This window comes from Cibotium barometz, chromosome 66, assembly GCF_041138505.1.
Source record: "Cibotium barometz isolate CiBa-2024 chromosome 66, ASM4113850v1, whole genome shotgun sequence".
Taxonomy (NCBI): Eukaryota; Viridiplantae; Streptophyta; class Polypodiopsida; order Cyatheales; family Cibotiaceae; genus Cibotium; species Cibotium barometz.
The window spans coordinates 3206094-3232609 of NC_141111.1; the positions used below are offsets into that span (position 1 = coordinate 3206094).

Genomic DNA, 26516 nt, shown 5'->3' on the forward strand with positions numbered 1-26516 from the left:
AGCACGAGCACGAGCACGACATAAGAGAAAACGCATAGGTGACAGAGGCATTGATTGATGAATAAGGTTAAAGGCCAAAAGGGAATTAAGACTTATAGCAGTAATTGACAACATAGCAAGCATTGGGCAATGGGGGACTTGCCCTGTAACATGCAAACTAGTATGATCGTGTAGCACACAGCAAGAGAGGGAATGTAGAGACGACACAAAATTGGGTTCCAATCTACCCACTTAATTAAGGGCCCCCTCCCGCAAGCAGGAGTATTTGCTTATTGCTTTGGAGAACTTCTTTGCAATGCAAAAAACTTAATGAAGACGGTTGACTGAGGATTGCCAAACGCAAGGACGATGTAGGCCAAACATCAGCTGAACCATCAAAGAGATTGAAGACAATTGTGAAGCCACTTCGGAAGCCTTATGCACACCCAGATCTACTGAGGGAGATGCAGGAATGAAGGCTGAATGCTGAAGGAGATTTTCGGATGCCTTGGACTGAAGCACAAGGAAGTGCTTGGCTGTAGATACATATGCACAAGCAAAAGACTTAGGCACACATAATTCTGCTATTGTCTGACTGCTGAATTATGTGGGAATGAGATGATTTATGCTTGGGATTGAGTGGCTCTTCTATATGAATACCCAGCGTTATCAGAAACGGCTGTCGGCCTGTTTTAAATGCTCACAAGTCACGACTGCAGAAAATCAGCATTTAATGCTGTCATTTTCCCACACATGTAAGACGGTTGTTTTGCTGCTGGTCGACAGGAGCATAAGTTGGCTGACTGGTAGTTTAAACCCTTGTAGAGCTGGCTGACTGGGGTAAAGACCATTGTTGGCCCTTTGGATGGTCCATACGCAAGGCTTCCATGGCTATGCTGCTCCTGAACAAGGCTATAAGGCTGGCCATAAGGCAAACCTTATGCCTTATGCCCTACATAATTCTGCATGCTTGCTATGGACTCCTATGCTAGGATGACCTACACGAACTCATTGTTCTCCAAGTGGGTTAAGTAAAAGACTCTTGACACCTAAGGCTTGGAAAGACCTACGTAGCTCGTGCTTGACATGTCCCTGGACTAGGGCTCGCAATGGTGTCACGGCATACGACAAATAATCCTAAAAAGGTAATAACATTGTACAAGTACGGCACTGATGATTAGCCAGTGTGTCATATGGCACCCTAGTGCATGGGTGCATGTGACATTCGATCCTCCTTAGCTTGGCGGTAGTTGCATTGCCTCCAAGTAGTCTGCCAATAACTATGGGTACTCTTGGAAGTTCGGGAGAATTCCTTGTTGAGCCAAATAGCGTGCCTCAGTCTCTGAACTTGGTGAGAACTGTCTGAGTCTTCGACCAAAACCATGCTTCCACTTGTGGAAGAGAATCTCCTCGGACTCAATAACCTCTACTTCATCGACCCCTCAGGTTGCTGCTCATCCAGAACCTCTTGCAAGGATGGTCCAACATAAGCCTCCAACCAGGAGACATGGAAGACATCATGAACAGTCCAACTATCATAGGTAAATTCAACTTCATGGAGACTTTTGGAAACCTACCATGCCTGGTTAACACCTTTTGAGGTTTACAATGCTTCCTAACATTTACTAGTGCAATTTCTTATAACCTTTGCAACAGGTGCATACTCCCCCTCCAAGTATCCTTCATCACTTATTTTCTAACACTCCCCCTTAAGTGTTGAATCCCTATCATCATACATGTATTGGTCTACACTCTTAGTCATTTGCTAGAGTGGTCCATCTTAGCTTGCCTCTTGGGCTACAATGTTGCCTTTGACTTGAGACTTTAAACTATAGGTGGAAATATGGGGTTACAAGTAGAGGTGAGAGTCATGCCCTAATTACATTCTTTTAAAAAAGAGTTTCTGAGTCTTGACTTCTTTCCTGGGAAGTCTTCTCCTGCTCCATTTCTTCGATTATCATGTTTGCTTCGGCTTGGAGTCATACCAGCAGTCCTTTGCTATATGTCCCATCTTACACAATGGTGACACTTCTTCTCACTCTCTTGGTCATGATCATGGTCCTTTGTGGAAGAATGCTTGTTCTCCCATTTGTAGGTGCAACTCTAGCTTTGATCCTTCGGTCTTCCTCCATGAATGCAGCTTCTATGCCTTCAAGAAGGTTCGTCAAGGTGGCCCACCAATGGTCCAAACTCTTCACTTGGCATGCTTTTCAATAGGATGACAATGGCATCTTCTTCTTCTATGCAGAAGCCAATGTTTGCTAGTTGTTGCATGATGCTCTTCATATTGTTGACATGTCCAAACCAGAAAATTGAATTTTAAGGCTGATTTTAGAGTTCTTTTCCGTTGCTCCAAATAATTTCTCCAATTCATCTTATGCCCCTTTACTCCAAATAATTTCTCGAGTTCATCCTACACCCCTTTGGAGCTCTCCAATACAATGTGGTGTATGAATGCATCACTCAATCCCAATGCAATGATGGATATAGGTTTTTCATCTCTACTCTTCCATCTATTCATCTCAACTCCAGACTCCAAACTCCAAACATTCCTCTCTCCCATTTACAAAACTCTCTCATGAGTAGATACTTGATTTTTACTCACCATGTATGGAAGCCCTCACCCGTGAACTTCTCTACTATCAATTCCTCTCTCCCATTTGCAATGCTCCCACAAACTCTCTCATGAGTAGATACTTGATTTTTACTCACCATGTATGGAAGCCCTCACCCGTGAGCTTCTCTACTATCAATCCCATGGCCATGATTATGCAAATGAAGGGGTCTTAGCACTTGAATGATGTCAAGGCTAGTGTCTTCCCTTGTACATTCAATATGAGTGCAAATAAGACCAAAGCATGCCCAAATTTCACTAGTTATGTACTAATTTTATTTTAAGCAAAAATGCAAAAAATACCCTGTTTTGGATTAGTGATTTGAGCTTGTAAATAATGTTGGAGTGCTAAAATGATGCAGGACCTAAGAATGAACCCTCAATAGTTGATATTAACACGTAGAATCAAGGGAGATGATTAGGGAATGTTTAAGTGAGTATTAAGCTTAAGCCATGGGCTAATGATGATGTACATCAACCTATTTAAAGGCTCCCCATCTAATGAAAATTATGTGCGCTAGATGAACTCTCTAGCATTGACATTACTTTGTCATGAGTGCTAATTACTTTTCTCTACTTAGATTATGCCAAAATGTTGAGCCTAATTCATTACTATCCATCTTAATTACTTCAAACTTGCGAGTTTCAAAGTTGGTATCAACCAAACCACACATCACAAGTGAAAATCAAATATCTACTCATGAGAGAGTTTCTAAGGCATTGTAAATGGGAGAGAGGAGTGTCTGAAGTCTGGGGTTGCGATGAATAGATGGAAGAATAGAGATGAAAAAGCTCTATCCATCATTGCATTGAGATTGAGTGATGCATTCATACACCACATTAAATTGGAGGAGAACTCCAAAGGACATAGGGTGAATTAGAGAAATTATTTGGGGTGAAAAAAACTCAAAAATCAACCTTAAAATTCAAATTTCTTTTGGTTTGGACATCAAAGTAAATGATTATTTTCTTGCACGTGTCAACAATATGAAGAGCATCATGCAACAACTAGCAAGTATTGTGTCTGAGATAGAAGAAGAAGATGCCATTGCCATCCTATTAAAAAGCATCCTATTAAAAAGCATGCTAGGTGTAGAGCTTGGGCCATTGGTGGCAACCTTGAAGAATCTTCCCGTCCAAAGCTTGAAGGCATAGAGAAAGCTGCACTCATGGAGGAATACCAAAGGATCAAAGCCAGAGTTGCACCTACAACAGGAGAACAAGCATTCTTCCACAAAGGACCCCGCAAAGGACTAGAATCACGACCAAGAGTGAGAAGCAAGACCAAAAGGATCTAAGGCCATCTTCATTTCAGTCCAGTCCATCTCGCTTGAATGACAAGCAACAACAAGCTTCACGCAAGCCAATGGAATCATCCTTTGGGGAGGCCAAGAGGATACCCATTCATCCAAAGGCAAATTAGCCCATAGTGGTAGATGGGGAGATGTATTGGGATGAAGAAGAACCTATGCATGATTGGGAACACATGTCTTTCACACAAAGGCAAAGGGAGGTACATGATAGATGGATGGAGTTACCTTCTTTCATCAAAAAGGAGTACAAGGACTTTGCCCAATTCATGAACTCCTACATGCAAATGCAAAAGTACAAACTCTCTATCCATCATGGAACTCCATCTTCTAATAATACTTCAAAGGATGTCAAGAACAAGGTTTTCCTTTGCAAGTTTAAGGGTGATGGTTCAGCTTTACATGAGTTGGAGGAGTGGATTACCAAGACGGGGACATATTTTCAGTTTTACACCGAGAGTGAGCAAGATAAGGTACAATTTGTTTCATTACATATGGAAGATTTTTCTCACCAATGGTAGAGGCATCAAACAAGGAAATATTCCGCACTCATGGGAAGATTTAAAAAAGGAAATAAATTTGGCTCACTTCACCCTTGGTGCTTGATAGATACCACGAACAATTGTATGAACTCTCTCAAAAGGACATGGTGGTGAGAGAGTATATCCAGAGTTTCATGAAGCTTTCCATGTATGTGGAGGGCCTATATGAGAAAATGAAGATAAAGAAGTACATGCATGGGTTATATTCTTTCATCAAGGCGGATGTATTAGCCCAAAGGCCAAATACTCTCAAGGAGGCTATGAGATTGGTAGAGCTTTATGAGCCTAAGTATAGGAAATCTCAGCCTATTTCATTCATGAAGGACTCACATAAGCCACCTATTACTTCTTCTAACATGAATAGAAACTCTCTTCCTACGCCACCATTGGACAGCCCAAGAGAAGAGTTAATTTTGATTCAAAGAAGAGAAATACTTTCAACAAAAAGCCTTCGCAAACCTTCAACAAGACTCAAAGAATGGATGATCCAAAGATTGAAGAGTTAAGAAGCAAGGGCTTATGTTTTAAGTGTAAAGACAGGTGGTCACCTCCGCATATATGCAAAACTAAGAAAGTTGTGGGAACTATGATTCTCATAGATAAAGAAGAGGATTCTCATTGTTGGGTGTTGGACTCACACACTCACACACACAAACCTGCACATTAGGGTTAGGTGCAGGGTAGAGAAGCTCACACACAGAAATGAGAGAGAGAGAGAGAGAGAGAGAGCCAAAAGTGTGGTATCCACAAAATGCAAGTCAACCCTTGCATGTGTGCCACATCCATATAATATAGAAGTACAAAATGTCCTTTCACACTTGATGTCCAAGGGGAAAAACCACATGAGAAAAAGTGCCCTTGGTTAAGCCGTGTTCACACATAGCACTACCATAAGTGAGCATATGCCTACAAATCCCCCCTGTAGTGGAAGTGTGAACCTGTACAAGGTAGCAGATCACTCTCTGTATGAGAGTAAGCCCAAAGCTTTGCGGAAAGCTTCAAACTTTTCTCAAGGTAAAGCCTTTGTGAATAGATCTGCAACATTATCCTGTGTAGGGCAATAAGATAAACTGATCTCCCCTACATGTAGCCTCTCTCTGACATAGTGATAATGAATCTCTATGTGCTTGATACGTGCATGAAATACTGGATTTCGTGCCACAGCCATAGCACTCTGGCTATCAGTGAGAATGGTGGTGGGTGTCTGCTGACACTCACGAAGATCAGCCAATAGTCTCCTCAACCATACACAATCTACTATAGTTGTAAAGACTGCCCTGTACTCAGCCTCACAAGTAGATGTAGCAACAGTGGGTTGCTTTTTACTCAACCAAGATATGCATGAACTGCCAAGAAAAAAACAATTCCCACTGGTGGATTGTTTGGTATCATCATCACCAGTCCAATCTGAATCACTGTATGCATAAAGCTGCAAGCTGCCCCCCTGGGATAGAACAAACCAAGATCCAGGGTACCCTTAAGATAACGAAAGATGCGTTTGACTGCTTGCCAATGCTTTGTGCCTGGGCTGTGCATGAATTTGCTCAACAAAGACACCCCAAAAGATATGTCTGGCCTCGTGTTACACAAGTAAATGAGGCATCCCACTGCCTGGCTGTAAATGCCGGCCTCAAAAGGCTCTCCAATATCATGCATAGTAAGCCGTACACCTGGTTCTACCGGAGTAGAAATGGGCTTACATTCATCCATGTGAAACCTTTTTAGCAAACTTTTTATGTACTTAGTTTGCTGCATAACAATGCCATCATCTGTATGCATAAACTGTATGCCGAGATAGTAGTGTAAAGGCCCCAAATCTGACATATCAAATTCAGCTTTCAAATCAGCTTTGAAATCTGAAATTTGTGCTTTGCTTGTACCTGTAATGAGAATGTCATTTGCATACAAGATGACTATGAGAATATTGGCATCGGTTTTCTTCACATACAGTGTGCTTTCAGCTGGACTATTCTCATAACCTTGGCTGGTTAGATGAGCATGTATCTTATCATACCAAGCTCTTGGAGCTTGCTTTAACCCATACAATGCTTTGTGCAACCTGCATACTTTATGTTCCTCACCAGGAACTACAAAACCAATGGGCTGATTTACATATACTTCCTCCTGTAAATCCCCATTTAAGAATGCAGTTTTGATGTCCAATTGATGCACTTTCCATCCTTTATGGGCAGCCAATGCAATCACTGATCTTATTGTGGTCATTCTCGAAGTAGGAGCAAAAGTCTCTTCATAATCTATTCCTTTTTTCTGGGAGTAGCCTTTTGCCACAAGTCTTGCTTTGTACCTGTCAATAGTACCATCAGACTTTCTTTTGACTTTGTACACCCACTTTGTTCCAATTACATGCTTGCCTTTAGGCAATTCCACAAGATCCCATGTATTATTCTTCATGATAGAAGAAATTTCAGCTTGCATAGCTTGCAACCAATGCTCATTCTCATGTGCTTCTTCATAAGAAGAAGGCTCTTCTGAATCAAAGAGACCACCCATTGCGAATGCAGACTCCCCACAATGTACATTCAAAGCATGGTTGGAACTAGCCCTTGTTCTACTTGTGAGTGGAGCTGCAAGTTTGCTTTCTTGCAAAGTTTTCAGCAACCATCTTGGCACTGACTTGGCTGTGTCTATGGCTGTTTGCTCTTCCCTGACAAGATCTTCCACTTCTTCCATAGAAGGGGGCTGAATGGCTGGCTGGTCCACATGTTCTACATGTGCTTCTTGTGTAGGGGCTGGCTGGTCTGAATCCCCCCTAATTGCAATGGGTAAAAGTCCTTCAAACATGTCCTGTAAGCCTGTATCATTGCTTTTATACAAGCTGACCATGGGCTGTTCTGAATTTTCAGCAAATACCACATCTCTACTCACAAAAATCCTTCGTGTAGTTGGATTATAAAGACGGTATCCTTTGCTCTCATTGCTGTAGCCCACAAAAATGCATTTAATTGCTTTGTCATCTAGCTTTGTTCAGAGTTGTTCTGGCACATGTGCATATGTCAAACACCCAAATGTACGCATATAATCCACTGTTGGCTTTCTACTATACCCAGCCTCAAATGGTGTTATGGTTTTCAAAGCTTTTGTTGGACACCTGTTCAACACATGAGTTGCACACATTATAGCTTCCATCCAAAATTTGTGAGGCAACTTTTGTGCTTTCACCATGCATCTTGCCATCTCCATTAGAGATCTATTTTTCCTTTCACCTACACCATTCTGCTGTGGTGTATAAGGCACAATACATTGGTGTTTGATGCCCTTTGAAGCATATAATCCTTGAATGCATTTGACATGTATTCTCCACCTCTATCTGAGCGGAGTGTTTGGACTTTACATGCACACATATTTTCAGCCATTGCTACAAAGTGTCGAAAGCATGTAAATACATCTGCTTTCGCTTTCAAAGGGTAAGCCCAAGCAAACCTGGAGTAGTCATCAATGAATGTGACGAAGTAAAGATGCCCCCCTATGGATGGTGTCCGCATTGGACCACATACATCACTATGTATGAGCTGTAATTTACTTTCAGCTCTAACAGCTCCATCTTTGGGGAATGGTTTTCGTTGCATCTTTTCATGTCTTGGTGGAGACTCAAGAGGCGGCATATTATCAACCATATGATGCTTCTGCAAAAGCATCAAACTCTGAAAATTTACATGCCCAAAACGAGCATGCCATAGCTCTGCATCATGCATAGCAGGAGTGTGGGCAGCCACTGTATTTGCATCATAAGTGCGCTTGTCATAGCTGTCCAGCTTATACAAGCCTTTGTATCGTGTTCCAGAAGTGACTATTTCATAACCCTTTGATGGGTCTTTTACCAAACACTTCCTGTCTTCAAATTCAACCTTTAAACCTTGGTCGTTTATGGCTGAGACCGAGAGCAGATTTTTCTTTATCCCTGGAGCATACAATACATTTTTCATACATATATTAGCACCATTGGCTGCAATAAGTATGACATTACCAATTCCCTTTACTGGATATGTGGTATGATCTGCACATGATACAGTGCGGCCATTTGAAGCATAAACCAAGTGCTGAAATACATCTTTGCATGAAGTGATGTGGCTTGAAGCACCACTATCAAAATACCATGATGCATTCTGTCTGTCAAATGCAATGCAAGACATATCAGTGTCTGAAGCACTTGGTGTGTCACTAGTGCATGTGACCAAAAAAGTGTACTCTTCCTGGATTACATTAGCTGATTGCTGTGCTTTGTCATCAGAAGAGTCTGCTACTGCATTGCCTGCTTCTTTCCTTTTCTCTTTTGCAATCCGCTTCCTACATTCACTGATGTAGTGTCCAGGCTTATGGCAGTAGTGACATTTGCCCTTCTTTTTGGGCTTGTTTGCATCTCCTTTGTCAGACTTTTCACCACTAGAAGAGAGCTGTCCATGACCAGCCTTGCTAGACTGTTGTCCCCCATGTCTAAAGCTCTTTGCTTTACCCTTATCCTTGGCTGTAAATGCCTTTTCTCCACCACGGTTGCTCGATAAGTTTGCTCTTATTTGCTCTTCCTGCAAGAGTAAACCCACGAGCTCTTCAAAAGTGACGGGATCACCACCTCCTCTCATTGAGAGGTTGAGAGAGGTGTGAAAGCCCAAGTAGGAAGGCGGTAAAGAATGAAGAGTGCTGGTGACCATCTGTCTGTCTGGGATAACCTCATCAATGTTGAGCAATTGTTCATGCAAATCTTTCACTTTGGTGAGATGATCTGCCATGGAGTCACCCTCATCCATAGAAAGAAGATCCAATTGCCTCTTCAAGTAGGCAACTCTTGCCTCGTTGCGTACCTGATACATTGCTTCCAATGTGTCCCATGCAAGCTTCGATGTCTTGCATGAACGAATGTGCGGAATAATAGTCCTTTTCACTGAAAGGGCTATCAATGACATGGCCTGTGCATCTCTAGAGTCCCATCTCTTCTGCTCTTGTGTGGGAGCAGGATCTACATCAGGAGCTCTTTGAGCACCTCCCCTTTGAGGCGTGGCTGGCTGTATGGTAAGTGGGCGTGTGTCATCACCACACACGATGCCCCAAAGCCCTTTGGCTACCAGCAAATTACGGATCATGAAACTCCAGAGGGAGTAGTTAGATCCATCTAGCTTGTCCTCCTGGGTGAGCACACCAAATACATCTGTAGCATTTTGTGCCATGTCAACAAAGTATAACTGCAAGCAAACCAAGCACCAATGTGCACTCCCAGGCAACCAAATGTCCTGTGCAAATGTATGCCTGCAAACCAAAGCAAGTGTAAACCTGCACCAAATTGTCCAATTACACACAATGTGTATACATACGCGACAAATCGCAGCTATAATGCCCAATTACATGCTCCAATCTGAAAATCCCCAATTTTTATGCACTCCAATTGCTTCAATGTGCATCTAATTGGCCAATTTTAGAAAAGCCCCAAATTTCTGCAAGTGAAAGAGGTTCAATTTGCCAATTTTGACCTCAATTTTGAAAACCCCCAAACTGCAGGCAAAGCAAAATGCCCAATTTTTTCAATTTGTCCTGAAATTGAGAAATCCCCCAATTTGCCTGAATCCACCACTGCAAGCTTTCAAATCTTCCTTTGTTTTCTTTGTTTATTTTTTTTCTGTTTGCTGAAACAAAGGTACCTTATGAAGTACGGAAGCACAGTCGGGAAGTATGGAAGCACAGTAGGTGTAGACGTTGTTGGTGGAGCCTCAACGAGCTGCAGGCGGGTGTGTGAACGGGACAGCAAGATGCGTGCAGAGTGTGGAGGAGCCGCAGGTAACGGGCGCTCAAGTCGGAAGCAGCACGGCGCTCAAGGTGTCGGGGCCAGCTGCAGGTGTCGAGCAAGCAGCAGGCGGAAGCAGCACGGCGCTGGAGTCGGCTTGTCGAGCAGGCAAAGGCTGGGGCGGCGCCAGGGACCCGGCGGTAGCGGAACACACAACGGGCGGGCTCTGGCCAGAACGGAGTCGATGGAGGCAGTCTGGCCGGAACGGAGTCGACGGGCACGCACGGCAGTCGGAGGCAGCCTGGCCGGAATGGAAGGTCGAAGGGTACACACGGCAGGCGACGGCCGGAAGCCGTGGGAAGGAAGCAGCAACACGAACGGGCGACGATGAGCAGCTGGAACAGAAGACCGATGGACGGAGCCGATGGGGACAGAACTGTTGACCGTCGAGCGACGGGTCTGGACAGCCGGAACGTAGTCGACGTTGGCAACCGAGCACCGGCGGGCGGACGGAAGGTGGGAGTCAAACCTGGGCAGAGCCGCCGCTGGAACACCGACCACAAATGAGGCTGCCGCCCGCGAGGCTAGGCGGAGGTGGTGGGCTCCCCACTAGTGCCGCCCGTTTCTAGCGGCCGGACGGCGGAGCAACGACGGAATGGACGGACGGACGTCAACGGAAAAACACAGCGTCGACGGAAATTCGCAGGCGACGAAAAAACACAGCGTCGACGGAATTTCGCTGTTTTTTTCTGCAAATTCTGCACAGGCACTACTCCAGGGTCAGCTCCCAGCTCTGATACCAAATGTTGGGTGTTGGACTCACACACTCACCTACAAAACGACATGCGCATGAAGGCACTTGATGAAGAAAAGGAGAGAATCAACAAGACCCTCGAGCCCGTCCGAGCGGGATGGGTGAAGTATGGGTGTTTCATCCTCTCCGACGGATGGACCAATAGAAAGAAGAGAGGCATCCTCAACATTCTAGTATCTTGCCCTCTTGGAACTTACTTCTTGAGGACCGTGGATGCCGGAAAGGCAAGGAAGAAAACCTCAGGCAATTTTATCTATCGCCACATTCGACAAGCCATAATCGAGGTGAGATACAATTTTAATTTTTTAGTTTGAAACTTGAAAGTTTAGCCTTTGCCTTTTACTCAACTTTCAAGTCTTATTTATTTTCCTTTTTCATGCATCCATAATCCTTGTAGGTTGGCCCTGAAAATGTGGTTCAAGTGATTATGAACAATGCGTCCAATTGCCGCAAGATGGGCCGCTTGCTTGAGGAGGAGTTTAAGTCTATAGTATGGACTCCTTGTGCCTCTCACTGCCTTGATTTGCTTATGGAGGACATAGGCAAGTTAGAGTGGGTGAAGACTCTGGTGACACAAGCCACTCAGATTGTCACTTTTTTCAATCAAAAAGTCAAGGCCCTTGCTATCTTCCGCCATCACAACGACTTGGAGATGAAGAAGCCATCCTCCACTTGCTTTGCCTACATGTGGCTTCTTCTAGACCGCCTTTATGATGTCATGCCTAAGCTCCAAGTAACAGTGGTTTCACCGGCGTGGTAGAAATGGATACAAGGTGAGATACCTTCGCGTGTCGATGAGGCAAGAGCCATTCAATGGCTATGCTTGAGAGAGGAGTTTTGGCACTAGGTCTGCACCCTAGTCATTGCAGTTACTCCCTTGTATAGGGTTTTACGCATGACATACATGGAGGGGGCTACTATGGGGCTCCTCACTCACTTTATGAGAGAGGCCATTGCCGAGATTACCTGCACCACAGCCCTCGATGAGCTTGATCCAAATTATATGCTAACAAGGTAAATAAGATTCAAGAATAAGTAATAAACTAAAATAGAATGTTGAATCTAAATACTTATTCTTTCGTTTTTCTCATATAAGATATTCTTTCTTTATTTTAAAATTCATAGTGATCCCCTTGAGACTACTCCTTGACGCGATGCTATCTTGGCACTCGTGGAGAAGAGATGGAAGTGGATGAAGAGGCCTATCTAGTATCCATGGCCTTGCTGCTTTGTTGCATCCTGCTTACAAAGCACTCACTTTTCACTGATCAAGAGTTGCTTTCAGCTAGGGATGCTTTCTTACCGAAAGCATTACTCGATGATGAGAATGGGCGATTTTAGTTCTTACAGAAGCTCATCAACTATAATGATCAGAGGGACCCCGCATTCGCCAGTGCGTTATGTTGGAGGAGAGATTCTGTAGAGATTCTATGGTGAAGCCTCTCTTTTGGTGGAAGTCATTTGCTTACCAAACCTCACCTACAAAGAGGGGATTTGGGGATTCTAGCGCAAGTAACCACTAACCACTTGGCACCAAGTTACTAACACCAAGTTACTAAATTATGAGTAGATACTAGAATCCTGAACATTGTTTATTTTTATTGTGGATTAGGATTGCTCTTCGGGTGCATGTGAGAGGAACTAGAGTTCCTACTCACTTATATACACGAAGTTACGCAATCAATTGAGCATGAGACAGTTAGAGCGGTTGGTCTATTGCCGCAATAACTTGTGCATGGTTCATGCAATGCATGATATGACTCAAGCTAGACAGGTATATTGTTATGTAACATGTTAGACTTACATAACTTTCAATGTTTTATTATTTAGCCCCTAATATCAATTATAAAACTTGTAGATAAACGTCGACGAATTCAAGTTGACGGTAGACACTCTTAAAAGTGTCCACAAGGAGCGTAATGCAGAGGAGGAGGCCATATATGCAGAGCTCTACAAAGAGCTAGAGAAGATTGATAGACGAGTCTCTCGCACTCGTCATGGCCGCTGAGCTAGAGGTGGAGTACAGGTTCGGCCTATTCTTACTTTTGGCTCCCGAGACTCTGATTGCCCAATTGCTACCTATGTCAAACGTGGCTCCACGAGTCGGAGCTCTACCCCGCAGCGATTAGAGTTGAGGATGCTTCCATTGCGGAGTCTTCTTCGGCAGTTCATGGTGATATTAGGGAGTCCGAATATGATGATGAGGGCAACGTTCTTAGCGATGGGGATTTTGGTGGGAGCTCTGAGGTGTCCTCCTCTAGTGAGGATATTGAAGAGCCTAGCGATAGCTCTGAGTCCTGACATAGATGGTGACATAGGCTTTTAGCCTCTATAGTCCTCTATGGGTTTTTTAGCCTATGGGCTTTTTACATTTTCGTACTCACAATTTTGTACTTACCCATGCGGCATGCCGACTTTTGCGGCTTTATATATATTCATGACTCTTTGACATGTCACATGTACATTTGTCTACTTTCATTTTCTATAAGTTGCAACATTCTAAATTTTTATGTTTTGGGTAAGTTGTAACTTGTAACTTCTCTAAGTTTGCATCTATATTTATATTTATAAGTATTTCTTGATGGACCGTACCTCCACCGTATTTTTATTTTCAAAGCTTAGCGGTGCGTTTAGAGACTGTATTTGAACGTTCCGTACCGAATCTAACTTTTCATACCTAACAACTACGCCTTCTACCAAGGTGATTTTATCCTCTTCATACACTTCGGAAGGTAAACTAGTGGTATTGGACATGGGTCCTAATGACGTGATAATGGGGTGTGATTGGTTGTCATCACTTGGTGACTTCCATATGAACCTTCAACAAGGGATCATGAGCTTTAAACATCATGGACAGCAAGTAGTACTTGCTGGAAATCATTCAAAGGAGCTCTCTTTGATCACTCCAAAACAACTAAAAAGGGAACTTAAGACTCTTGGTACTATCTATGTGTTGCATTTTGTCCAAGAAGGGATGAAAAGTAGTGGACAGAGGCAGCCCTTCTTAAGGAGTTTGAAGACATTTTTCAAGTGCCAAAGAGTTTGCCACCCAAGAGGGAGATTGATTATACCATTGTACTTAAACCAAATGCAAAGGCCGTCTCAACAGGCCTCCCTATCGATTGTCCAAGATGGAAAGAGAAGAAGAAGCAAAGCAAGTGTAAGATTTACTTTCCATGGGTCTTATTCAAACCTCACAATCTCCATTTACTTCTCCCATTCTATTGGTGAAGAAGAAGGATGGGGTCTTTCGTATGTGCATTGACTCCTTCAAATGGCCTTTCTGACAGCATGAGAAACACCTTCGCTCCCTAATGTTCTGAAGGGTTTGTTGGTGCTTTTGTTCCTTCTTCGGATTGGGTTCACCCGAAGTCTGGGTTTGGTGTAGTACCCCCTTGCAAAGAAGAGTTCAATTCTCACTTCATTGGTGATTCTAGCTCTAACTCTTTTAGGGGGAGCCACTCAAGGGTGACCCTCTCCATCACCTCAGTTCATCACATCTGCATGCGCATCAGATGAAAACAAGGTTGCAGACGGTGACTACTGTTTTGGGGAAAACCATGATTTCTGCTCATCCCCTTCAAATTAGAATGCAAGGAAACAACCCTGAGGTTTTTCAAGGGTGCTGAACACGCTCATAACGCTAGTTTTATCGAAATCGTCTCTGTGACAGCAGTGCACTGTTATTTGAGGATATTAGCTGCTAAAATGTGTTTTCCCTCATATCAGTGCTTGGGGCAATCAACCCTACCAAGGGGAAGAGGTATATGCAGTTTGCTTCATTCATTTTGCCTCTTAAATCTTGACATTGTACTTTTCCCAAATCAGCAAGTTTTTGCTAATCCCTGATTATCTAGTGATTAACATCACTAATCTCAGCGATTGACTGCTAAAAGCTATTGTGACTTAAATAAGGTCACCATTAAGAATAGGTACCCTATCCCACGTATTGATGATCTCTTAGATGAGCTCAAAGGAACAAAATTCTTCACTAAGATTGATTTGAGCTTGCAATACCATTAGATAAGAATGAAGGAGAGTCATGAAGAGAAGATCGCACTTAGGACCAAAAGGGAATTGTTTCATTTAATGATCATGTTCTTTGGTCTAACAAATGTAGCGGCCACTTTCCAAGCATTGATAAATAGAGTATTAGCTCTATTTCTATTCGAGTTTGTGCTAGTATTCTTTGATGACATATTGATATATAGCAAGAACAAGGAGAAGAATTTGTTTCATGTGAAAACACAAGCTTTTTGCAAAAGAGAGCAAATGCACATTCATGGTCAATGAAGTGGAGTATCTTGGACATTTGGTGGGAGAGATTGGCATAAGGGTGGATCCAAAGAAAGTGGCATGTGCCAAAGATTGGCCAACACCGACCAAACTAGATCTCCAGTAACTATATCATGACTTAAGGGAAGATCGCTCGCTGAAGCTCTCACGCTCCCCCCCTACTCGCGCTGCTGCCTGCGCACACTCCCCCCCTTCTCGCCCACGCGTCTGCTCCCCCCCGCCTGCCCTCACGCAAGCCCCCCCCCCTCCACCTGGCTTTCTTGCCCGCCCCAGCACGCCCGCCCCCTGCTCCTCGCCTTCGCGCCCCCCCTCCCTTCATCAGCGCCCCGCCCCCCCTCCGCCAGCCATCGCCCTCTCTTCCCCCCCACCCACCCCTCTGCACGCTGCTTCCGCACCCCCCCCCCTGGGTTTCTTTTCTGTCCTCGCCGCCTTATCCCCCCTCCCCTTCTTTCTGTGTTTTTTTCGTCCCCTGGGGTTTTTTGCCTTCGGCCTTCCCCCTCCGCCCTTTGTGTGCAGCTCGGTTCTTGCAGGACTCTCCGCATTTGCTCCGCCTTCGACATAGCTTCAGCCCCTGATGGAGGCTCCTCCCGCCCCACCTCAGAGGGACTCTCCCGCAGCCCCCTCGCCCGCCCCTGAGGATACCCCCATCAGGCTCTCTCTTTCGCCAGAAGAGGAAGCGAGCCTCGCCGCAGAGGTGGAACGCCTCCAGGCACATTCCACCATCTGCCGTATAGTTGGCACTCGCCCCAGCAACTGGGTCTAATCACAAAACCATCCGCTGTGAGCTGAAGAAAATGCTCTCTGTAGAAAGCCATCTTCGTGCCCAGCTCCTCAGTCGGCTGTATCCATGTCCTCCTAATGTCCAGCTGAACTAAATCCTCACGGATGAGTTTGGTAATCTCTGTCCGTGTGAGAGTGAGAGAGGGTGCCTCCAGAGAATACTGGAAGGGAGGCAATCTGTCCATGCTAAAACCATGTGCCTGGAACCAAGATGTCATCTGTCCATACCAACAAGCCGTGTCTCCCTGTAAAGCTAACTGTCGGGAGGACTCAAGGGCGAGGCGTGCAAACCTGTCTCGGGGGAGATCCCACAAGCCATGTATGTAGGAGACTAATCTCGTAAGAGCCTCAATCACCAGAGGGGCAAGCCGCCAGCTCTGCTCGAATAATCTCATGAGGTACCACGGCCTTGGCTCTAATAATCCTAGCAATCATAGATACCAAAGGCCTCTCCATACCTCTCCGCCCGCTTGCGGCCCACTGAAGGTCCCCATATCTGCACTCCATAAAGCATAGCTGATGTCACTAGAGTGTCAAAAAGCCAAAGTTTCGTTCGAGGTTCCTGAAACTGAACTTGCGAACACATCCTCTCCAAACCACCCAGGGCTGCATGTGCTCTAGTCAATCTAGTCTCTGTTGCTCTCCTCATCGAAAACACTGGCCCACTGAATACTACCCCAAGATATGTATATGCATCTGTATACTCCACAATCTCCTGCCCATATGTAAATGTGGGAGCTGATCGCCTAACCCACTGTGGCGTGGTGTTAAACACCATAACCTTGGTTTTGCCAAGGTTGACAGACAATCCACTATCATGTGCAAACTCATGTAAAGCATCCAGATGACGCTGCATACCCTCAAGGGAGTCAGAGATCAACACAATATCATCAGCATATAACAATAGTGGGATCCATGTACCTGCTAGCTGGGCTCCTCTGTCCCCCAATCTCTCAATGTAGTCAGAAGCCTCATCCACATACATACCAAACAATGAAGGAGATAACGGGCAACCTTGCTTCACTCCTATAGTGGAGTGAACCAAAGTAGAGACCCCCTCTGGGGTGCGTACCTGTCCTTGCAACTGATCTATATAAAGCCATAATCCCCCATATGAGCTCTGTTGGTACCCCCATCTCCTGTAATCGCCTCATCAATCTGGCTCTGGGCACTGTATCAAATGCTTTGCGGAAGTCCACAAAGCTACAATAAATCCGTCGCCAATGCGACCTGCCCTCCTCAATAATGGCCCGCAGAGTCAAGATGTGGTCAAGAGTAGAGAAACCTCTCCTGAACCCTGCCTATCCCTCTGCTCGAATGCCCTCTCTCGCTGCCCATCTGCTCAACTGATGCTCAAGAATGGATGCATACAATCGTGCTAGTGTGTGACCAATCATAATAGTGCGATAATTCCCTGGCTCCATAGGGTCCCCTGACTTGAAGATAGGCACGATGGTGGACATACTCCAAGTCTCGGGTAAGCCTTCGCACATAGCACGATTGAACATCACTGCTAGAAGCTCTGCCAGCATGTCTCTCGCATGAATAAAGTGCTCAGCGACCAATCCACCATGATCATATGCTCTCCCAGTCTTCATCCTATCAATGGCCTTCCTTACCATCTCTGCGGTAAAGAAAGTACATGTCTGTGGGCATGGTGCTGGCGGGTCAGGAAAAGGTGTCTGTCCAGGAACTGTATATAGAGATGTTGCATAACTACCCCAGACCTCTGTAGAAGTGATGGCCAAAGCAGGGGAGGACTCATGAAACAAATGCCAAGCCTCCCTCGAATCCTGGCTCAAGAACAGCTGGTATAATTCTTGCTCTAGCTGAGCAAGGAAGGCCCGCTTCTTCCTTCGCACAAGGCGCCGGAAGGCAATACGTGACTGTCGGTGAGTAGTGACTCCCAAAGCAACCTCCCGCTGCAATCGGGCTCGTCTCTCTGCACTCCTCATCATACCAGCTGTTCTAGGGCATACACCCAAAACGTTGTCTCTGTCGAGGCTGAGTATGTGGATATGCCTCTCTCACTGCATCCTGTAAAGTCTCTGTCAGTATATGGGTCAGCTCCTCCAAAGGTCTCCCTCGCTCCTCTGTGTACAAATGTCTATAAATCCCATCTCTGTAAACAACATCAGTCTCTGAAGTAAAAGTATATCGAGTGTGATCTGCCCCTCGTGTCCTCTGAGCTGTGGTAAAGTGAAAAGAGATGGTCAATGTCAACAATGCATGATCCACTATTACCCCAATGGGCCGAGATCCAACTGTGAAGTCCTCAATGCATGAAACAAAGCTCGGCATAGCCATAACATAATCCACTGTGCTAGCACCATGTCTATGTGGAAAGCAAGTAAATCCAACTGCTGACGGAAACCTCTGCAAGCCATTAAGTATGGCCAACCCATGTGCAGTCTCCATATCTACCAAATATTTCCCATACTCTGTGCACTCCACATCCTGTGAGCGTCTGTCTAATCCCATATCCAGAGTGTCCAGCTCTCTCAGCATCTCCTCTGAGGTATCATAAAAGGCTGTCTGGCGGTTGCCCGTCCGAGCATTAAAGTCCCCTAACAAGATGATGCCTCCATCCCTAGAGAACTCCCATGTCATCATCTAGCACAGAGAAAGGAGACTGCCCTCTAGGTGCTGCATATGTTGATGTACTAGGAGCAAAATAGCATATGGCAATATACAGGAATCTGCCTGTGTCGGCCCTCAGTCTCACCCACATATATCTGGCCTGATCATCTCTCTGAACGATGTGTAGAAGCGGTTGCAGCTCCTTCCTGAAAAGAACTGCCACCCCCCTGATCCTCTACTACTGTGTACTGATCTCGTCCCTACTCTGCAAGCTGTCTCCCATCTATATCTTGTCACCTGTGGCATCATCTAACCAGGGGCCTGGTGAGTCTCCGAGTAGAAGACTATATCTCTATCTCTAAAGCTGTCCTCAAAGGCACCTACATCAAGTCTGAGGGATCCATTGCAGTGGCTACGAGAGAGAAAGCGGCGAACAGCGAACAGGACAGCAGGCGGGAGGGAGGGCAGCAGGTTCGAAGAGAGAAAGTTGGGAGGGAGGCGACAGGTTCGAAGAGAGAGAGGGAGGCGACAGGTCAGCAGGCGGGAGGGAGGGCGGTGGAAGCGAACAGAGAGGGGGCGGCGAGCAGGGCGAACAGCAGGCAGGAGGGAGGGCGGCGGAAGCGAACAGAGAGGGAGGGCGGCGGGAGGGAGTGAGGCGACAGGTTCGAAGAGAGAGAGAGAGGCGGGAGAGAGGGCGGCGAGCAGGGCGAACAGCAGGCGGGAGGGAAACGAACAGAGAGGGAGGGCGGCGGGAGGGAGTGAGGCGACAGGTTCGAAGAGAGAGAGAGAGAGGCGGGAGACAGGGCGGCGAGCAGGGCGAACAGCAGGCGGGAGGGAGGGCCGCGGAAACGAACAGAGAGGGAGGGCGGCGGGAGGGAGGGAGGCGACAGGTTCAGCAGGTGGGAGGGAGGGCGGCGGAAGCGAAGAGAGAGAGAGAGAGAGAGAGAGAGAGAGAGAGAGAGAGAGAGAGAGAGAGAGAGAGAGAGAGGAAGGAAGAAGAAAAAAAAAAGAAAGTTTGTATTAAAAATCTACAAAATACCCAAAGGCCCGATGAGAGACATACATACACACACACATGTTATTAACATCTACAAAATACCTGAAGGGCCTATGAGACCAAAAAGATGTTATATGTTGTGATCCATGAGTAAACTAGATGTCAAGACAACATGAAAAATGAAAAAACTAGCTAGCAGACAAAAACTCATAAAGTGTCGTCCTCCTCATGGATTGAGTACATGGCCTCAGGAGGGGTGCCACAATTTCCCTTGCATGGGAGATGTGCTCTACCAAGAGGCTCTGGTTGTCCTGTGATCTACCATTTTTGAGTCTCTGGATGGCTCAGGCCACCATGGCGGGTGTGAAAAAGGTGGATGTGATGGGACATGGATGAGATGGTGCCATATGGATGGAAACATGATGGGTGTGGGTGGGCATTTCTCCCGGATTTTCTTTCAGCCTCGTTACAGTTCACAGCTTCAAGAGATTGGTATAAATCCTTGTATTGGCCCTTAACATGTGCTCATTTTTTTTTTCCGAGAAAAGATCCTTTCATTAGTTATATAAAAACGCCCGTAGGGCTACAAAAGATCCTCTCCTGCTCATAAGAAAAAAAGCAGAGATCCAAGCAAGGCAGCTAGGGAGACTCTCCCTAGGTGCAGAAATACAAATATCAATACAAAGACTGAGGGGCTATGTCATACAACACGAGGGGGGAAAAGCCCCACAGGTGGCCTGTAGTGCCAACGGGGGGAACCCGCGTGTAGGGCATAGAAGGGGCCGCTGCGCCAAGTGGTGTGGAAGGCCTGGCGCCGCAAGATCGCCTCATCCGAGTCACCCCGGATGCGGTCATACTGTCCTCGCAGAGTGTGGATCAACTCCTGCCAAATCCCCCGAACAGTCTCTACTAGTGGCTCCAGTCTCCCCTCAAAGGCCCTGAAACACCAGGCTCTCCAGGTGAACCATATGGTGAGGCTACTGAGGAGCTCCCATCGTATATCCCTCTCCTCTGTCCAGCCGACGGATGAGAAATCCGGTGAAGGAACCAGGCGAGGCTGGCCCCTAATGAATCTGATGGCCTGGCTGTCCTGCTCCGTCTCATAGCCCATAGCAGGCCCTGACGAAGTCGACCAAGCAGCGGCACCCCACGTATACATACCCTCTGGAGAGAGGGGGGCCAGAATGTGCAGCATCCGCAGCCAAATCTGCTGCGCCTGAGGACAGTCCCAAAGGCAATGTCTCTGTGTCTCCATAGGGTGGCCGCATCAGCCGCCGCAGGCCGCTGGAAGACTGCTGTAGACAAGCCAGGTGCCAACTGCAAAGCCCCTGTGGGCGACCAGCCACTGGAAAGTCGAGATCCTGCGTGCCTGTCGACTAGCCCAGAGCCTGGTCCAAAAATCCTCCAGGAACTCCTGTGAGAGTCCCTGTAGCCGCCAATGCTCCGATGCAGCTGGAGAGACCAATCTCCTCACCGTCAAAATATGTCGCCCCAACCGAACAGTATACTAGAAAAAGGTGATCTCTGTGGCCTCGGGGGATGCATAAGGATCATGCCACTCGTACTCGCCAGGGTCCCACTGGAGCCGGGCCAAGGGGCGCACTGCATAAGCCCATATGCGCCAATCAGAGTCCACATCTGCAGGGTCTGGGTCAATATGCCACTTCCGAGAAGCGGCGGCCACTACCCGTATCCTCTGAAAAATGCACTCTGCAACCAAAGGCGACTCCACCTCCACTCTCTGAAGTCTGCCCTCATCCTGGATCTCATAGTAGAGGCATCTACCATCCTCAGTGCAAGCTCTGACAGCAATCAGGATCTCCAACTGTGTAAAGGCTCCCATCCACCGTGGGGCCACTGGCTCGAGAGGCGTGAACCACTCCTCTGTGCGTGCCTCCTGAATGTCATCCCTCATAATCAGCCCCCCTCTGAAGTGGCTCAGCCTCTCCACCTGGATCTCCTCTGGGAGACTGCAGAAGGCTTGCCAGTCTCCAAAACTACGTGCTGGGCCTGCCTCCAATGGTCCCCAGGCTAGACGAGGCCGAGAACCCAGCATATGACCCTGCTCTGTGCGAACCTTGGGCTCCAGATGAGCGGCTGTCTGGCCTGCTCCTCATCACAAGAAGGAGGTCTCTGAGAGAGTCCCGGTCTCAGCAACTCCCAAGCTCGCAGGATGCTCAAGGCAAATCTATCCTCCCATCCTCTACCGAGGCCTGTCCTCCTCATCTCTATGAAGATCCATCGTATCTCCGGTGCCCAAGTGCCCCCTACTGGAGGAGCCCGAGCCTGCAGCCGCTGCAAAAGAAGGTCTTTCCAAGGCTCAACGCCTGGAAGCAACCCCCGAACAATAAGCTTCCCCAATAAGGCTCTACTCTGATCAACTGGATCTATAATGCCCAAGCCCCCCTGGGCCAGCGGAAGTGTAATAACTGCCCAAGCGACCTTAGCCCGGGCTGACTGACCGTCCCGCCCAGACCAAAGAAAGTTCCTAATCAGCCTCTGTACCTGGCTGATGCTGCAAGAGCTCGAGAAGATCCAGCAAGACGTGATGTACCACATGGTCACTAAAAGCACCTAATTCGCCACCACCACCCTCCCAGCCAATGATAGCCGAGCTGTACTCCAATACAAAAGCTTCCTCCGAATGCTCAAAAGAAGCGGGGCAATCTGCTGCTCAGGTGACAAATCTAGTCCAATTTGGCATCCCAAATACCGCACTGCTATGCCAGGAGGAATCCATCAAAAACCCGGGTCTGGGCTCCATGCCGGAGTGGGAGCGCTACTGATCCAAAAGGCCACTGTCTTGCGCCAATTGATCAATGCTCCCGAAGCTGCACTAAAAACCTGAAGCGACTGCTCTGCCCCTCTGAAGATTGGCCTCCTGGCCATGCAAAAATAAACCCGTGTCATCAGCAAACTCAGCATCGAGCAGGTCCTCCCCCCGGACTGGGAGCTGGAGTCCTCTCAAACCAACCTCCTCTACCGTCAGATACATGCTCATAGCCTCAGCAAAGAAGAGAAAAAGAAACGGGGCTGACGGACTGATCTGGTCAACTCAAAACTCGGCCCCCGTCCTCCTACCATCAGCACCGGGCTACGAGCTGTGGAATATGGAGCCGCCACTCCTCGAATCCAAACTGGCTCAAAGCCCAGGCGAAGCATCGTTCCCTCTAAGAAACTCCAATCGACTCGATCGTATGCCTTCTCAAAATCGAGACGCATCACGACCAGGTCCTCACCGAGAAATCTAGCTCGGCCCGTCGCCTCCCAGAAGGTGAAAATGTTGTCAAGGATACTACGCTCCTTGACGAATCCTGTCTGGGTAGCATGAATCAACTCCCCCAAGAAGGGCTGGATCCTCAAACTCAAGGCCTTTGCTAAGGCCTTGTAGACAGTATTGAGGATCGTAATAGGTCTCCAATGCCGAATATCATCTGATACTCCCTCCCCCTTGGGGATAAGAAAGATCAAGCCCTCTGAAAAGCTCTGTGGCATCACCCAAGTGTCCAAAACATACTGAAAGCCCCTGCGGAGGCTGGCCCCAAAAGGTCCCAATATCGCATAAACAAGACAGGCGTCAATCCGTCCTCCCCAGGGCAACTGTGGCGCAAAAGGACTCTCAAGGCCTCAGCAAGCTCAACCTCTGAAAGAGGCTCACCCAGAACTGTACGCATACGATCTGTGACCCTCCTCTGCACATGGGCCCACACAGTCTGTCTGCAAGCATCCCGAGCCTCAGTGGCTGACTCCGTTAAAAGCAGGTCTCTATAGAACTCAGTGGCAATGGCTCTGATCTCCCCGGGTTCAGTGGCTACCGATCCGTCCTGCCTCCTGAGCTGGCAGACTCCTGCTCGAGCATGGCGAGGTCCAGTAATCTCAAAAAACTCCCCAGTCACTCTATCACCAAGTTGCGTCCACTGAGAGGCCTCGCAACGATAGTAAAACTCATGTCTCTGCTCCTCTGCCTCTCTAACCTCCTGGCGTGCCTGGCTCAGCTGGGACGCCACCTACTCACATGTAGGTTGCTGCTCCTGAAGGCGCTGAAGCGAAGCAAGGCTACGTCTCAACCGCCGCTCCCGCTCGCGTGTCAAGGCTGCAGCGTGCAAAAAAGAGCTGAGCTCAATGAGTCCCTGGGCACACTGGCCTGCTGCATCCTGGTCAGAGCTCTGGCTACATGCCATATCCTCTCAATTTCCTCAGCGAGACTGGGATCTGTAAGTATCCTCTCTGGGATCCTCAACTGCAAGCTGGTCTCCCGTGTCCTCTCCTCAAGTGTCAAAATAACTGGCGCATGGTCTGAAAAAGAGGTGCCAGCGAGAATGCCAACGGAGCCCCCTCGCTCCCCTAACCTGTCGCCCACATAGAAGCGATCAATCCGTGATAGATTAGTCCCTCCTTGCCGGCGATCCGACCGAGAGAAACTAAGACTGTCCTGAGAGCGGGAGAAAGCCTCATGTTGTCATGCATCAGTGATCCTCAGTGTCATGCAAAATCGCTCCCCAGCTGCAAGCTCCGTGCCGTGCACTGTGACATGACTGCCTCCCACCCTATCGGCCGGGTCCTCTCAAGCATGTTGAAGTCTCCCCCGACACACCAATGTGCGGCCTCTGGCAATGCATCCATAACCTGGGTCCAGAACTCTGCTCTGGCACTAGCTTGGTTGGGCGCATAGACATTGAGCACGCCAAAGAGCTCATCATGCATCCTCAGAATGACATACTGTGCTCTACCAGGCACAATGATCCCGCGATCCACCAATGGCCTGCCGCCATACATCCGCAATGACCATACATACTCCTCCCTGCCCACCCAAGGGGCCAAACCCTGCAGACCAAAAGGTGTCCCATCTACCAGGCATCACCGAACCGTATCTCCGGATCCTGCTCTCACCCAAATGGTGCTCCTGCATCATCAAAATATCAATACTGCCCCCAACCAGGCATCTCTGAAGCTCCTGCCTCAAGCAACGTATATAGTGTGCGCCGCCAAGGCCCTGTACATTCCATGAGATGATCCTCATGGATGACCTGCTGAGGTGGATGCTGTCTCAGCCGTACGGCGGGCCTTCGCAAGCGGCTTGGATGGAGAATAGTCCCCATCCGAGCGGCTACGAATCTGCCCACCCGGTGTGCTGCAAGAATCTCGGATCAGACGCCAGTGGCTGTGTCCCATGGAGATGCCTCCCGCTCAGACAGAGCAACCTCGTGTATGCATACATATCCAAGGTCGCGTGCTAAGTCTGCCACTATGCGAACCACCAAATGTCGAATCCCGGAGGCATCCACACTCCCGGGATCAAGGAAAAAATGAGCCAAATCCCATAGTCGGCCTATCACATCTGTCACCTCCAGATCGATCACATGGTGAGAAAACTCAATTGCCTGAGTCTTCAAAGTGCTAAGAGCGAGATCCATCGTCCACTCCCGGTCGCTAGGGCCACAGAGAGGGAATGAGAAGGCCACCGCTGAATCAAGTGCCTCCTCCCCTCGGGCCGGAGGGTATCACCACATGAACTCTGATGGGTGCTGGCTCATGGGGGCCCTCCGCTCCAAAAAGCCGTGTGAAGGAATAATCAAAAGCCTTCGAGCGCTGTCTAGTGTCGAGGCGACTCAGCCGACTGCGGATAGAAGATATCCGTGAAGCCCGAATCGGCATGGTAAGTCTCCTCTGCGGTGCTCGAGCAAGGTCAGTGCTCAGTGTCCGCCGCGGACTGCAGGTGAGCGCCAGGGAACTGCCACGGCCTCTCGGGGAGCTGAGGCGAGCGGGGGGGGGGGGGGGAGGAGGGGGTGGAGAAGGAGCCGCTGCCAAAACCGGAGCGGGGACGGGAGGAGGCGAAGGTGGAAGCGAGGCGGGAGGGGGGGACGGGGGAGGGGGGGTGGGGGCGAAGGTGGGGTGCTGGCATCTCCTGGTCCTCATTCGGCATTGGGGTCTCCTCCTGTAGGGGAGCAAAGCTATTCCTCACGAGAACCCAGTGATGCTAAGACTGTGGCTGCTACTGCATCGGTCTCCGGGCGTGCTGCTGGGGTTGTCTCCCTCGACGGCGCCCCTATCCAGGGCTGCCACTCCGAGGTCTCTGTGGGCTGAGCAGGTGTCTCGGAGGCTGCCTGCCGAGCCGCATCTGTGGGCGGGCCATCGGGGGCCTGCTGGCTGCTGCGGTGAAGGTCGGGGTCTCCTACGAGGGCAGGCCTTGGCCAGGTGGCCGACCTGCCTACAGATAAAGCACTGGTTCAGGAGCCCCAAAAACTCCACTCTCTGATCAATCCATCCCCCCCCTATCCTAGGTAGTTGAATGACCTTCGGAAGGGAGAAGATGTCAGGAACCAAAACTCTGACCGAAGGTAATCCAGCTGCTCTGGCCACCACTGAAGCTGCTGTGGGGCCAGCCTCAAGCACCGAACCCACCAATGCTCCTAGCCTAGAAAGGAGCGGAAGGTACTCACGGCGGAGCCCAGGGAAGCAAACTGTAACATGGAAAAGGCGCTCTCCCTGCTCGGCCGCTGCTGGGTCAAAGCCATGATGCCAAGGTCTGAAGAATGCCCGAGCACCCCTGATGTCAAGGGGACTCATGGCTAGGACCTTGGCCACGCTCTGGGCTGTCTCGAACTCGATCTGGTAGTGTCCACGGCCCAGTAGCTGAACGTTCAGGATCTTGCCCACATCTGCAAGAAGGCGGGCCTGGAGAAGATCCCGGATCTCCCCTCTGCTGGGGCGAGTGCCGACTATACGGCAGATGGTGGAATGTGCCTGGAGGCGTTCCACCTCTGCGGCGAGGGTCGCTTCCTCTTCTGGCGAAAGAGAAAGCCTGATGGGGGTATCCTCAGGGGCGGGCGAGGGGGCTGCGGGAGAGTCCCTCTGAGGTGGGGCGGGAGGAGC

The 26516-nt window shown here is 48.2% G+C and overlaps 1 protein-coding gene across 7 annotated transcripts in view; it reads right to left on the reverse strand.

Moving 5' to 3' along the window:
• Positions 1 to 26516, reverse strand: part of LOC147602683 (uncharacterized) — a 64007-nt gene that overhangs the window by 17269 nt on the left and 20222 nt on the right. The window lies entirely within an intron of this gene.